The sequence below is a fragment of the Corvus brachyrhynchos genome, unplaced genomic scaffold (genome assembly GCF_000691975.1).
Source record: "Corvus brachyrhynchos isolate BGI_N302 unplaced genomic scaffold, ASM69197v1 scaffold152, whole genome shotgun sequence".
In the NCBI taxonomy this organism is placed as follows: Eukaryota; Metazoa; Chordata; class Aves; order Passeriformes; family Corvidae; genus Corvus; species Corvus brachyrhynchos.
Genome location: NW_008237447.1, coordinates 605,629 through 621,144, shown reverse-complemented (window position 1 = coordinate 621,144; position 15,516 = coordinate 605,629). Strand labels below are relative to the sequence as shown.

Sequence of the window (15,516 nt, the reverse complement as noted above, 5' to 3'; positions counted from 1 at the left end):
AGAATTAGGGGGTTTTTTAAGGGTGTGCACAATACTTTAAAGATACTTTATGTATTGTACAAGTTTAATGTTTTAATGTTATGAACATGAACATAATAACCCTAAGTCCCAAACCACCTTCAAGTAATATAGCAATATTACACATATATATATAGAGTTATATTCATATGTACATATACATGGGCAATAAAAACCCCTCCCAGTTAGCATAATTTTGAGGATTTGGGGGACTGGAGCAAATCCTCACTCAGTGTTTGATAACTGGGATCATTTCACTTCCAAGGCTGGCTGTAGTTGAGGGTATTTTACAGATGCTGGTGAAAGGTTAAAGATGGAAGCTACACATTTCAATTAAAAGGCATCAATATTTTCTAAAAAGGCAAAATTTCACTGTAGACTCAGAAAATTCAATCCTAATATTTGTGTAATAAATGAAGCACTTTGTTATTAAATTATGCTAGATATGGTTTGTCTTTTTTGTTGTTGTTTTTCAAGTCCATTAAACTGATGTCACCACAATTTCTTGGTTGTCCTATTTTCCAGCTGACCAACTGTCAGTTCCTATTTCTGGACTTGATTACAAATGCAGCCCAGAACATGGCAAAGTGAATGCAGAACAGATTGAACACTGAGGGGAATCTGAGCAATGCAGGTAGCAGAGATGAAAATGCTGCAAGCCTGCTGACAGACTGGAAGGGAGGAGAAGGAATGCAAAGGAACTGAAAAATGCAGCCAGAAAACTTGTGAGACAGCAGGTACAAAAAAGCCAGACTTACAACAATTTGGAAAGAACAGTAACTTCTAAAAGGCAGCATAGCCCAAGAATGTGTGATCACAGAAAATGATCTACAGATATTTATATTAGATACCATTGCTGCTATTAACAACTCCCCAGTCAATTAAACAAATGCTCTCTGCATTTAATTAAGCTGTAAATAGCCATGGTTACCTAAAACATTGTGCGTTTTTTTCTGGAAAATGTATTTCATTATCTGTCTACAAAGAAAACAGAGTAAAAAATGTGGCATGTGTCCATCATTCCTTTATTCTTGCCTAATTCCAGGATTCACACAGCAAAATTTTTTGCGTAGTGTTGTTTTTCTCTTAGCTAGCTGAAATCTAACAACTCTTTAACAAGGTATGATACCAGATATATGAAATACACTGTCACATAGACTGAAGACTAATTTCCAAGTGTTTGGAGTAGAGAAAAATGCAGAACATTTCTACAAGGGACAACAAGACACACTTCATAACTCTCAAATTAGGATCAAATTCCACGGAAAGAAAATCTTATGTCAGTTGTCTATAGGGTGCTTAAAATTAGACTGAGCTTCCTTTTTAAAAGGTATGTTAATCTGTCAATTCACTTAAGAAGGAAATCCTCAGTATTTAATTTTATTTGAAAATTGTATGGATATGAAAATAAATTTTCAGCTACAACTTTTTATTGAATTCCCTTGTCCTTAGAATGTTTGCTCTTCCAGCTGCACTGTAAGCAACATCTGAGTTCTGGCAGTACAATGCCACAGATTTCTGACCAAATGTTTTTCGTGCAGCCCCCAATCAGGGCGAATGGAGAGCTGGATCCATGGATGCAGACTGTAAAAATTAAGTTCACTAGAAGAGACAAGTCTGAAGCTAAAGATACAGATTTTTTTTTTTTTTTTTAACACACCTGTTACGGTGTGTTTCGCTCTCTGACAAAGTCCTGTAAGTAAAAAAAAAAAAGAAGTGGTAAAATTTAATCCCCTGTTTTCTTTAATAAGTGAAAAAAGAGCTGGGGAATCCATGAATGGTAGGAACTTTACATTTGCCTTTAATTTAAGTTCTTGAAATGTACCTTACTCTTTAAAAGGATTTTTAAAAATCCTGGGATTAAGAGAGTTGCTGTCTCAAATATAGTGTCAGTCAGCATTGGTTGTGGCATTACTTTAGACAAACTAAGACTTGGAATAAAAGTATACTTCTAATGCCACATTCCCAAGGGTAATGAAAGCAATCACAAATTGTATCATGCAAAGCTGTGAGCTTTACAGGGCTGTGTTCCCCTTTCAATATGAACCACACAGTACCTACAAACTGTTGAATTCCAAGGAATCCAGGTGTGCTGCAATTGATGCAGAACTTTTATGGCACTGCTTAACACTCTTCACATGTCCTATGCCAAGTATCATTCCTAAAATTTAAACAGCTTTGATGTATCAGTGCAAATGTAAACAGATCAAAAATGAGAAATAAACATTCAACTTTTGTAATGAAGAATTTGAAGAAATCAAAGCACAGGGAAAAGTAAAAAAAAAATCCACCCAAACTAACTGGAAACGGTATAAAATACCTACAGAACTGCACAGAAACAATTTTTCACTAATCTCCAGAAATATTTTTCGTATCTTTGATAACCTTGACTTTATTCTTAAACCAGAAGTTACCAGCTAATCCATTTCCTCTTCAGTAAAATCAAAGAAAGAGTGACTTCAACAATGTACTTTGCTTCTTAACAAGTGGTTTAACACTTCCTGCACTTTTCTTTGAAAGTATTTCAGTACTACACAGCACCTACAACAGTTGTATTTAAAATCACAACTCCAAAAAAGGAACTAGCAGTATCATCTCAAATGCAACCATTTGTTTTAGCTAAAATTTAGAAGCTTTCCAAAAAGCATCCCCTACTTGAATTTTAACATAAAATCTTAATAATATATTTTTTCATAATTTTACAAGAACAGAAATTTTAAAATCCTGTTTAGTCAGTATATTTAGTTAAGTATTTTGCATCTCTATGTAACCTGTGTATCAGCAGGATGTAGGCTAAAGGATGCACACAGTTATAAAATTTCATTGAAATGTTCACTGAACATTAAGGTGCTAGGAAATTTTGGACTGCAGTTCATATAAAAATTAAATCATTCTTGTACTGCTCTCAAAAAACTGTCCATTCTCAGTTTAAATTTCTGTTGTGAAACTTTCTGTTAGTTGGTGGCAAGGGAATTAAGGCAACCAAAGTAAAGCGGGCTTTTTTTGGTTACTCCCGACACAACACTAATATTTGATTCACTCGTTGAGTGAAAATACAAATAGGGATATTGACAAGAAAAAACCCCTTTTTTTCAGTGGGACAGTTGAAGAGAACAGTTTTCTGAGGCTGCAAGCCAAATAAGCTTTCTAGGCCTCTATTTTCTCTATAACGTAATACAGTTGACTACAACCATGTATTTAAGTTACTGCTGTTATTCTATTTTTGTCATTTTGTTAACAAAAACTACAATTCATTACTCTTAGTAAGTGTTCCCATGCCTAAACTTGTCTTCACTGAAGAAGCTCTGTCGTTCTTCTGACTACCCTTAACTCTGTGGACATAAAACATGTGATGAGAATTTTAAAAAGCCCTGCTATATACAACAGTACTACCCAAAAAGGTGTGATAGCAGTGAAAAACCTGTCTCAACACTCTATGAAGATTCAAGCTTCACTCGTACACAAAATTTATCTCATTGCTTGTGATTCATTTGATATCCCTTTATTTTATTGTATATTCATAACTTTAAAATACATGCAGGAAGTGGCAGTACTCCCAGGGACTCTAGAAATATTAATTTTAAAAATCACACATTATAAATGATATCTAGCTCAGGCAACCAGGTTGTAGATTCAGGATGACTCCCATGAGGAGGGAATATTCAGATCAAAGCCACTGCAGTAACTCTTACCCTGTTATCCTGGCTCTTCTGCAGCAGAGAAAATCCTTCAACCTTATAAACAGTCTTCCATATATAAAACAAAATAATTATGAAGAACAAAACATTTTCCCTCAGGAGATTTCCTGCACTGACCCAAGTGGGAAAAATTGATTGTTTTCATCTGTATCGAGCACTGATTGCATACTGTGGGTAAATCAGCAAGACTTGATAGAAAGTCAAATTTCTCACGGCACTGTTACCTGAAATACATTACAGAGAATTAGATTTTTTACTGAGGTGGTTTGCTGCATGCTTTGATACTCCTATCTATTCCACATAACTAAAGATGTACAGTGTTCTGCAGGTGAGTGCTGCTGGAAGAACTTCTCTCCATTGCATTTTTCTTTTTTTTCTCTTCAATAAATGTGTAAAATTTCATAGAAGCTCAGCTTTCTTTTCCAATTGTTTTTGATGTGTTTTATTTTTAGAAGCAAAGGGAAAAATGCCACAGCAAAAGAGCCTTGGAAATTTAAAGCTGAGGTAGGGCACTGAAGGGATGAATTCAAACACTGAGTTTTACTGAGCAGTACAAAGCGTGAAGTAAATTCCAGAGTGTGCTGTAAGCTCAAAAAAGGTAATTGTACAACTCAAGAGGGCCAGATCTAAGTACATAAATCCTAGAGGAGTGTAGATCTATATGCACATCTCATGTTCATATACAGTCATGACTGTATATATAAAACTCAAGTGGCTGCACATTGTAGAAATACTGACAGCTCATAACAGCAGCTGCTGAAATAGTCCTGCTATATTCCACTATGGAGAACTGAAATGCTGGAAAACAGCGGGTGTTTTTGGAAGGATTCTCTTCAGAATCCTGCTCCTAAGACTACAGCTGTGCCAGTGCAGTGCCAGGGCTGGGCAGTGGCTAACATCTGCTTTTTTCCCTAATTGCTTACATCTATGATTATTCTGACATGAGATGGATACACAAGGCCAGTTCTTTACAAAATTTAAACACATTTTTTAATTTTAAGCTTCACTTCGAATGAAATTCCTAATCCCTTAAAGATCAATACGTTAAAGTGTTTTTGTAAGGTGAGGTTTCAAGCACTTCCACTACACTAGTAAATAAAAATTTAAAAATACATAAAAATAGATTGCCAAAGGAAGAATCTCATTAGTTTCTGGATTTATAGACTAAAACCTGCTCATTCCCTAGGCAGAGACTCATGTAAGAGCAAGTATTTAACACAGCTTTGTGGAGACACCCATCTTCAAAGCCAGAGCACAGATCCCGGTTTATTTAATAGCTCAGACATAAATTTCATCAGCTGTGCATGAAGCACCTGTTTTGAATTTACATGTAGACATCTCATTTGCTTTTAAGTGGTTTGAAAATATTAATTTGTGCTGGCTGCACAATGCAATTTGGTACAAAGACCTCAGAGAGCTTTTTCCCCTGGGACTGGCGTATTCACAGAAGCAAGGCTTGGAGAAACACAAGCAGAGTTTCTGACAGCATTCAAGTCTAGGGGTTTCTCTCCTTAGATAACAAATTCTGCCCTTACAGAGTGCCTGTTGGTGTGGATTTGGTGCTGCACTGAATTGGCTACACCACTTGTGGCTCAGCTGGTGGATTTGCTGGATTTTATCAGGAATCTCCACAGTTTTGCTCCTATGAGCAGTGTGAAGAGTCCCTGAGACCTTCACCTACAGCTGAAGCTCATGGTCCTGTTCATTGCCAGAAACCAAATACTGCATTTCATGGACTAGCACTGTTATCAGTTATGGCAATTCCTACACTTGATTTTATCCAAAGGAATTCTAACATTTGAGCTTCCATGAGGAAGAGAACAAAACACGTGGGATTTCACTACTTCTCATTCATTTTCCTTAACAGATTCAAAGCTCAGTATGGGCAGTGGACCTTCTACCTGGAGGGCAGGAAGCCTGATGTCACATGACTTTGGGCAGTAAGAGCAGAGGAAAAGAAACTGAAACAAGAACAGAAAAAGACAAATCTTGATGCAACCACATGGGCAGTGAAAGCAATTGCCCTTAGTTATTTCGTCATGGAATGAAAAGCTAAAGCTAATCCCCTTAGCTTTCCCATGTGGAAGTGGAATCCAAAACTAATCCTTTTACAGTAGCTATACCACATGAAATGGGGTGTTTAAACAAATCCCCTTAATCATCATGGCAAGAATCAGGGAGCTAAAGTCAATCCCCTTAGCATCCTACACCAAAAAGGGAACCAAAGCAATCTCCTTAGTTATGCTGGTGTTAATAGTGAACTCCATCAAGCCTTTACGTATTTTGATATAAAATTATTAGTAGCATTCTTCTAACATGCCAAGAACCAACATGAGGATGCAGTAGCATCTATAGTACAACATTTCTACCCAATTTTTATGGCATAAAAATTCTAATGCTCACCACTTCATGACCTATTGGTCACAGGCATAATGCAAGAGTATCCATGTATCCATCAGCTGAGAAGAAAAACAAAATGTTTGAGCTCTTCCTTAAGAAAATTAAGAAATGGGGAATATTCCTTATAGCATGGAAAGCTGTTGAAAAGCACTAACAGACACGGAGAGAAATCACTGAACAAGACCATATTGTGCATATCATCACTGTTCAGCTGCTATGTCTAACTTAAACTTTGTTTTACTGTTTTACTTACTCTACAATATGCCCACTACTAGTAAACCTAAAAGAAACATCATTAGACTTCTTAGAAGACAAAACAAAAGGTCAGGTAGAATACCTGTGTTCTTCAAATGCTGTTCTACATCTCAACAGCACGTGTAATCTTTCACTTTATTTCTGCAAGTTGTGTTTTTTTTTTTAAACTCCTAGAATAGGATTCTTTTGATTAAATACAATAGCAGAGGATTATCCTCTTAAATCTGAAATACAGTCCTAAATTATTATTTATAAATACATGGATTTTATACTGAGTTCCTTTCTATTTTGTTCTCCACAGAATTATGTTTATTAAAAAGAATTATGTTTCCTTATTAGCAGTCAATAGACATATATACAAACTATCTGTTTTCCACTTTTTGAAGTAGATTGTTAGGATTATGTGAAGAGTATCCAGTTCTGCTAGGATTGCTGACATAAATACATAATCCATGCGGTAGAGGCCTCTGTACTCACCTGGATCCCTTTGCAGGATATTAAATTGTGTGAAAATTACCGTGTGAAGTGTCTCTTCTGAAACCTAAAGTCTACAATTCTCTACATTTTGGACTAGTAATTGCTGCACACTTTGCTTAGAACTGTTCTTCAGAGAAGAGTTTTCAAGCTCAAATGTTGTACCAGAGGTCTGGACATCCACTGGCAGAGAGGGCAAAGCAGAGGAGAATTTCTTCAACACCACATTTTCAGTCCAGTTGGAGTATTTTTTTCTCACTTGGTGAGAACTCCAGTGGAGCAAAAAAACTATTTGGATACTGTATTTTCATCCTGGCAATGGTTGAAACTCCTGGTCCCCACAAACATCCTATAATCCTATCATTTAAAGCACCATCAGAACATGAATGATTTACTGCCATTTGCAAGGGGGACTATGTGTTCCTAAGTATGTAAAAGAGGCTTAGAGAATGCTTCAAGCTTGATAATCTGGTTGCTTTCCCGTAACTTTAAAAATTCATACAATGTATTTAAACATCTGTAAACAGTTCAAAAGTAAAGCTGGTATAGTTTTTGGGGGAAGTTTTTTAGCGTTCTTTTAAGTCTAAGTAAAGGCTTCCAATATAAGGTCAGGCTACTGCAAATCCTTAAGGATAAATTAATTCTTTCATTTTTCATTATACAAAAGAAATTATTCCTGGCACTAAAAATGATAAAAAGAAAGCAGCAGTTTGCTCAGAGTTTCCCTAAATTACTGAGCACAGCATCTAAGTAAAAAGCAGCGACTGGTTGTGAGACAGTGAAGCATCTGCTGCTACTGCCAATTTTACCTTTTCTCTTGGAAAAAAAAAAGTATTTTTGTGGCTTTGGAACAATTCAGAGAGATTTCATTTCAGAGTATCTAGATATTTATCACCTACTTTAGCATTTATGAGACCATTTCCTAAGCACACAGGAATTTCAAGGGGTATTTCCCAAGAGTTCAGTACAGCAATTCTGAAGTCTCTGAAAATACGATGGTTCAGATAAAGAGGTGTTCAGTATGCACCTATTATTTCCATAAATATTGCTTTTCTTCCACTTTACTTTTGTTCTGGCTTTTCCTTGATTTTTTTACTGGGCAACACGCGGTTTGGCATTCTTTCTTGCTCCTTGTGTGTGCACAGTGAAGGCTGAATTATATCAGAAAATATTGTATTTAATTTGGAATGTACATATGAGCGAATTTTTTATGAATTTCAGAATATTTTCATGACAGAAACCATAAAATTCTGTAATCTAACACTGCTGAAAATACACCCCCCAGAACTTCAATCAATTAATCAATCAATCAATCAACCATTCTTCCTCCTTCAACCCACTATGTTTTCCTTCTCAAAACACAGTTCTTTCTCTATAAAACAAAAAGACAATGTTGTGTTAATTTTCACTAAATTATACTTTCTTTTTTTTTTCTCTTACTGCCCTTTTTGGTAAGCCAAAATATTGTAAACTTCTGAATGCAAGAGATGAATGTGAAGCATACAAAGACTTAAAAAGCATTTTTTGTGCACTGAGGGCATTGATGTTTATTTCCAACCAATGTATTTTTGAAAAAATAATACAGAATTAGCATTCATTTTGTGGGGCTGCACAACTGAAAGAGTTAAATGTTTACTGTGCTCTACTGCTTATAATGGTTCTCACACTTAAAATGCAAAACTTAACAGGAAATATAAATAGTGCCACAGCCACTCTTTGCCCTCTTTTGCTATATAATATACGATATACATTGAAAAATAATCAATATGTACAGTAAATTTTGCCTTTACCAGGAATATATATGTACACAAGACTATTTAAACTAAACAGGAATGGAAAATTAATGCAAAAACTATAGGCAACACTACTATCATAAAGTTCAGATTTACCACACAATGCACTAAGAATACAATAACTTGCATTTGGTTGAGCATTTCAGAAATGTCTTCTAATGCTGTACTATTACAGATTATATATGAGCTGTAAGTACATGGCTGTTCTGTACTTGGAGCACACAAATTTATTTATAATCCTCCTCCATTTTATCTGCTTCCCTGTAAGTAGTTTGGAGGGTTTATTTTGGTTTTGTTGTTGGAGTTTTTTGTTTGTTTGGGTTTTTTTTGGTGTTTGTGGTTTTTTTTTTTTGGGGGGGGGTGATGTTGGGGGTTTTGTTTTTAATTTACAACAAATTATATGTTATTATTTAGGCTATGAATGGTTCAGATCTTTGACTGCACAGTGGCAAGCACCAGTGGGCCCAAATTTGCAATATCCAAGTAAGAACATGACTATGTATTTTGGTCAAGCCTCCACGGAATCTGCAATGAGATGTTCCACACAAAAATAATCAGGATACTGCCAAAGTGTATGTACAGAAAAACTGAAGATGACAAATACTGTCTCATTACAGTACCTTGCACATTTTGTGAATGTACCTGTTTTTGATAGACCATGCTCCCATAACCCTGCAGCCAGCCAGTAGATTATCAAATTCCCAACACAGCCACAGCTAATTCTGCGGCCCCTGGGCTTTCCAAGTAAATGAAGATTTTTGCTGTTTTACCAGGAAATAATACAGGCAAAACCAAAAATTTAGACTTGTACCAATCTACCTAGACTTGACAGTTCCTGGGACGTGCAGTTTTCAAGAAAAGCTTTCATGTTCTAAGAGATGTTCCTAAAAGAAACATGGAAACTGGACTCCCACGACCAAGTCATCTCATATTAGCAACTACAACTCCTTTAAAAAAGCTTTCCTAGACATTTAACTACCTAATTGTTTCATCTCTGCAGATGGAAATTAATCTCAAAAAGCTTACCCCTTGACTTAACCTTTTCCCTCAAATAATGACTTGACTGTCAAAAAGGATTCTAAATATGGCATTGTAGAGGATGGTATCTGATTATGCCCAAATTACAGCTCAAATATGTGACTTCCAATATTTTTTCTTAATGTCATGTCTGTAAATTCCCCATATTGTGTGAAAATCTGATTAGCTTCCTTCCTTTGCTTTCATTCCTGTTAAATGTTCTGACAGCTAAATCCCTACCCTCTACTAAGTTCTTATTAAAACCACAGCCTCTCTAACACCTCTGAAATCCTGTTGCTTTCACAGCTGTAACTACATCATTACCACAGCTGAACTGCTGTAATAGAAGGAAGAACTTAGACTTTTGGGTGCATTTTTTCTCTCAAAAATGTCCTCAGTTCTGTTTTAAAACTTTGCTTCTTGCTACTTCTGCAACATCTCCCCACACAGCTGCAGTTCTCTGTTCCACAGCCTGTTCAGAGTGTGCCCAGGTGGCCAAGGAGGCCAATGGCATCCTGGCCTGGAGCAGCAATAATGTGGCCAGCAGAAGCAGGGCAGTGATTGTCCCTCTGCACTCAGCACTGGTGAGGCCACACCCCGAATTCCGTGTCCAGTTTTGGGCCCCTCAGGACAAGAGGAGCTGGAGCTAGTCCAGAGAAGGGAATGGAGCTGGGCAAGGGTTTGGAGTGTTACAAGAAGCCACTGAGGGAGCTGGGGAAAGGGAGCCTGGAGAAAAGGAGGCTCAGGGGAGACCTTATCGGTCTCTACAACTCTCTGATCGAAGGGTGTAGCCAGGTGGGGATCGGTCTCTTCTCCCAGGGAACGAGTGGCAGGATGAGAGAAAATTGCTTAAAGTTGCACCAGGGGAGGTTGAGATTGGATATTAGGATTTTTTTTTCATGGGAAAGGTTACCAAGCATTGAAACAGGCTGTCCAGGGACGTAGTTGAGTCCCCAACCCTGGAGATGTGCGAAGACAAGTCGATGTGGCACTTTATGGACATGGCCTAGTGGTGGACTTGGCAGCATTAATTTGCAGTCGGACTCAGTGATCTGAATCATTTCCAACCCAAATGATTCTATGATTTGTTTGGAAGAGAAGTGAAATACCTTTAGATAGAAGTCTTTTTATGGTATTGCTGTTTTTTCCTGGTAATTTTCACACAACTTGAATTTTAATTATGTTTACTGTGTCTGTCTGGGACAGAGTTAATTTCTTTCCAGCTGCCATATGGTGCTGTGTTTATACTGGTGACCAAAACAATGCTGAGAACACACCATTGCTTTATTTAAAAAATAAGTGTTAAGTATATAAACTTCCTTATGTTCATAAATATGCTTCAGAGACAGTCTAGTTAAGAAAATGAATAGTTTAAAATGTTAAGTATTGTATAAGAATGCTCCAAGATATATTCCCCCAATCACCTTCTGAGATACAAGTTAAAAGATGAAGGTGAAGATGGATGCACCTGCATTGAAAGGAATGTTTGCAGGTTGGCCCAGGAAAACCTCAGTGCCATCTGTGACAAACAGGACCAAGCCAGTCAAAACTCTGTTACCATAAACTACAGTAATGTCTCCTAATTAGCTAAGAAGCAGCTAAAAAATAAATTGCTGACTGGTGCATTTACTGCAAAACAATTATTTTAACAGAGAGGGTAAAATAATCAGTCTGGTAGGGAATAAAAATCAGTACTTTGATAAGATTAGTCTCAAAAAATTCATAACACAAAAAGAACAGTAATACTGTATGCCCTTATGGCAACACTCCCCAAACCACAGCTTCTGAGCAAACTCTGCTCATAAAATTGTGTTACATTGATTAATGCAATAGGAAATAAATAATATGTTTTAAAAAGTTACATTGAAGACAGAAGGAAAAAAATCCCACTAACTGGACTTGAATAAGGTATGTAATTTTATTACTATTACTGTAAATGAAGGTCGTGGACCAGTGCACTTCAGTTGGACTTTCGGGTTTTTTCCTTTCTTTCCTAGTCCCTAATTGTGTCCCCAAGGTCAGCAAACTGACTTTGGTTGGAATGCTGGATTTTGCTTCACATGCACTTGAGCACTTCAGACTGCCCACCAGCTCCCATTCACATCCTCTTCTGAAACATACGAACTTGTGCCGTCCCATTTTTTGTACTAAACAAAAAAACCCCAACAAACTAACCCTGTTCTGTGTTTTCAAGGTTATGGAGTGACAGGTTGGTGAGTAAAGATCTCCTTTCATTCCATAGTGCATGCTTTTTCATAAATCAATCGGTCATTTTGAACTATAGCCCAAAGAACAGAGGAAGTATCAGATGTGTCCATTATTAAGGTAGAAATTTTAGACAGCCCAGCACTAAGAAGCTAAATTGGAACTCAGTCAACAAAAGTTGATGCTATTGACCTCAGAAATATTAATGTTTTATGCTGCATTTTTGTAGCTCTAAGCACTAAATTTATTACCTGTTCAAAATACAAGGAAAAAAATCTGACAAGCAAATAAAGAAAACACATTTGTAAGAAAAACCTATTGAATTCTCATGCTTCAGGAAGGATGCACAAATAACCGGGATGAAAATTAAAAACCAAACCCACATATTATACTCCCAAGACATGGATAACACAGTTATCATTGCAGCTCAATGATGACCAGTGCTGAAAAGCTTACAAATGTTATGTCATGAATCTCCTATAAATTAAAAGTCTGGGAGGCGAAGGTTAAGGTTCTGCAAGTTCCAAAGGGACCTCTTGATTTGTTATCCCACTTCACCCTGGCCTGTTAGTTTAAAATCTCTGAGGCATACCCAATGTTACCCAAATCCCAAGCATTATTACTTCAGTTGCTCTTTAATTTAATGAAAACATTCCTTGTGACTGAGTATGCCAGTAAATTAATGACTTCTGCTAATGTCACAGTCTCAAGAAAACCCATCATCCCATCCTTGTAACTATCAAAAATGTTCAGCAGAGCAGTAACCATATATCAATGACATTTTCCTTACACACATAAACACTACATTTGATTAAAGCAACACATTAAATTTGGATAGTATCTGAACAAAAATTTCTTTCAAAAACCACCAACAATTCAAAATCTGTCACTCCCCTCCAGGAAACAAGAAAATCCTAATGTGCTCATCATGGGACAGAACTGATTCTTATTTCTGCAGTGATAATCTCAATCACACCAATGCTTGTGCCATATTCGGAATTATATTAGGACAGATGAGTAACACAGATTAGATAGCACTGTGGACATAAACCACCAGCCCCGGAAGTGTTCAAAAAGTGTTTGAATGTGACATTTGGGGACATGGTGTCGTGGTGAACATGGTGGTGTTGGGTTAACAGTTGTTCTCAGTGACCTGAAAGGTCTTTTCCAACATAAATGATTCTGTGATTTTACGTTACAAACCACTTTTCCCCCCCATATTTACTCTAGCATTTTTTTTTTTTTTCAAACCACTTTGTATATTTTTGGGAAATATTTTAATAATTGAATTCCAGGTTCTTACTGAAATGTAAACTCCTTGTACTGTAGTAAGTGCTGCCAGTTCTTAATACACAGCAGAGGTCCTAAGACACCCAAAAACCTCAAGAGGCTGCAAAACTATTGTTTAAGGTATGTATGATGAGCCAAAAAATATATGTTATAACACCTATGTTTTAAATCAACCTGGAGGGCACATGTTTTTGTGCTTGTATACTATCGCTGTTGCTTTTGGAGTACCTAAAGCTTTTAAGAATTTCCAGAATAACTGCAATTATATCTTGTGTGCTTTCCAAATGTACTGTGCACGTCAAAGGAGCTCATCCTGGTGCTCAAGCAAAACATTCCTCACTGAATTTTCTCATCATGGTCGATGACAGTCCTTACTTTTTGCTAGAGCAAAAATTCCTTGATGGATTTTCTCATTGTGGTTTATGACAGTATTTGCTTTGTCTGGGATTTTTAAAGGAAATAAAACTTTCAGAATTGTAACTCAGATTGCATGAGACTGCATACAAAATGTAAAACACAGAAGTATCTGTGAGAGATGGAATTTATGTCTAGGAATACAAAGAAAAAGAGTAATCCATAAGGTTGAAAACAGGCTGAGATTAAGAAATGTCACATTGCTTGAAATCCCTGAGGGCAAAGACATAGAAGGCATTTTATAAAAATGGATTATTAGGGTGCTGAGGGTAGACAATTTCTACTTCCTTCTGGAATAGATCATGGAAAATAAAATGACTGAAAATGGAACAAGATGTTTCTCTCAGAAAAACAGTATTTTCTGAGCTCATTTCAGAGACACAAGTAATTATATGCCTTGTACACAAGAATCAAGAGATAATGCAACCTGGTATAAAAATAATAATACTGTACAGTGACATCAGAACTAGAAGTTGATACAAAATGTGTTAAATGCTCCAGAATAGTGCATCTTCCTTTAAAAGTGAAACTCCAAGTGCCCCTGATATTCTGTGACATGCATTAGCTGGGTGGAAAGAAAAAAACAGGTTCTGAAAGTGTAGCCACTGGCAAAGCACTGATGGTTGAACTTTAGAGAGTAAAAATGCTGCTCTTCACTGTCCCCAAGGATAACAGACACTATTAATGTTTTCGTTTTTCTGACTTAGGTTATCTGATACCCTATTATCAGATGGTAAAGTCCATACTGGTTCTCACTTAAGCCATAAAATTTTTGTTCCAATTTGCAAAACTGAAAATTATTTTTCCTTTTATTTCACACACACAAAAAAAGAGTCATCATAACACATTCCTCCTGCGTAGGAGTTTTTAATATGAAACTTTATGATGTGTAACAGTTAGAATTGGATTTAAAGTAAGATAGATACTTAGCACTCAGAAAAGCAGGAGAAGGGCATAATAATGTGTACTCATGTCACTCTTGCATCTGTTATTCCTACTCACAACACAGGCAGCTCCAGTCCCAAGAACAACTAAAGCCTTCTGACGAGTCTATATTGCAACAATATCCACCCATGCATGAGCCATTCACTTCCAGAGTGTCCGAATGCCAAAATCCAGACCAAAAAAACCCCAAATGGTGGGAGACTTACCCCATTTAAGGGAAATGTTTTCCATCCTAGTTCTCCAAGGGCCGTTGTAGTATCAAGTAGCACAACTGAAAACAGAAAAAGAAATGGTGTTTGTGGTATTGCTTGGATTAGACATAATAAAGTATTAAAACAGTAAGGACTGAACTTGCCATGTTAGCCAGGTTCGTTTAGGCTTTCATGGCTTTCATTATCTAACAAACATCTCAAAACTCACAAAAAATCCTTAATCTTTTGCAGAAATCACTGGCAAAACACAATATACTACTGAAATTTAACCATTAAAAGGTGCCTGAGTAAACATGCACATTCCTGCAATCCCTTGTCTGGAAATCTGGAGAGTCCGCAGCATTAAAGCTAATAAAATAAACAGTTTCACAAGTAAGATTTTTTGATGAAACCCATAAACTTCCCAGAAAGAAAGTCATACAATTTACAAATTGAGAACACAGAAAAACAAATAACTTCAGTTTCTGTCTTAGCTGTAGTATCAGTGTTAAAAGCTGCTGCATGTATTTTGCATCAGTTCTGTCATATTCATGTTGGTTTTTTGTTATATGATAGGATGTGCATTATTGTACTTGTATACTACAAAATGTTTCTGCATTATTTTAATGTTAAATTACATCAGCTTCATTTTTCACTTCCATTCACTGATGCTAAGCAAAATATTTAGCACGAGACATTTTACCCACAGGTACTACTGCCCTCTAATGGAATTGTTTCATCCGACCCGCTAACTTCAGAAATCTAAACTAGGATTTAAGCACAAAATTAAGTATTATATAGGGCAGTTTATTTTAA

At 36.5% G+C, this 15,516-nt stretch overlaps 1 protein-coding gene across 2 annotated transcripts in view; it reads right to left on the bottom strand.

Annotated features, from left to right (window-relative positions):
• Positions 1-14,788, bottom strand: part of EPHA6 (EPH receptor A6) — a 362,575-nt gene extending 347,787 nt beyond the window's left edge. For both annotated transcript variants that reach the window (XM_017731430.1, XM_017731431.1), the window contains exon 1: positions 14,716-14,788. The gene's annotated coding sequence lies outside the window, so the exon portion shown is untranslated. The remainder of the gene's footprint in view (positions 1-14,715) is intronic.
• Between the last annotated feature and the right edge of the window lie 728 nt (positions 14,789-15,516).